A 957-nucleotide genomic window follows, 5' to 3' on the forward strand; every position below is an offset into this window, starting at 1 on the left:
CTGCCAATGGGTACTCCACGGTCCGGTAACATGTACCCAGAGTGTAATGGGGTTACACGTACCCTGGTAAACAGGGGTGGGTCACACAAGATGGTGCGACCGCACAAAGGTGTGGATTACACAAGTTGGTGTAATCTCACAGTGGTGTGGCTACACCGTAACAACATGATGGGATTGCCAGTGTTTATGCATATTAATTAGGTTTTACTTTTTAATAAAGAAAACCTAAGGTTTTGGATCTAGTCGGCTCTGTCGCAAATAAAAGAGACAAATAAAGTTTCAATTTTGAACAGAAGAGTATATTTGCCTTGGAATAAGGTTTTGGGTCTTCTTAGTGGTAGCGGATTGCGATCCGCTACACTCATACTGTTCTGGTGTAGAACGTAATGTCAATGAAATTAGTAAGCTGCCTCAAATGCAAAGAGCTACGGCTGCCCACTGCACCCCACCTAACATCTCTACGGCGGTACACGGCACAATCACACAATGGTGGTGCTTTGCTTCTATTAAATCCTCGTCGAGTTAGTCCATCGCCCGTGGTGGGCGCGGTGCGCGGTACTCGGCTTCCGAGAGCTTGGGCTGCGCTTCCCTTGAAGCCGCGGGCATACTTTTCAGAGCTGCACCTCGTGCAGGAGACAAAAAAGGGCTCTGCTCGCGGGCGTTTCCGAAACCAAAGAGGCAGGGTGTATTCCGTGTCTTCGACACAGGGCTCATTGAGCAGACAAATGGATGAAGGTCTTGGTGATGTTGTGGTGTCTTTGACACGCGAGCCTCGTTCAAAGCGACAGTTGAATGTGAACTGTAGGTCTTGATGGGGGAGAGTGTAACGGGGTCGCACAAAATGGTGTGACCACAAAATGGTGTGTTTACACTTAAACAACTTGCAGCGGGGCTGCCGTAGCTTTGCGCTTAGAGGAAGCGTAAGTTAGGTCCCCGACCTTTCGTTCTATACTTAGA

Source organism: Plasmopara halstedii (genome assembly GCF_900000015.1).
Source record: "Plasmopara halstedii genome assembly, contig: Scaffold_3109, whole genome shotgun sequence".
NCBI classification, from domain to species: domain Eukaryota; phylum Oomycota; class Peronosporomycetes; order Peronosporales; family Peronosporaceae; genus Plasmopara; species Plasmopara halstedii.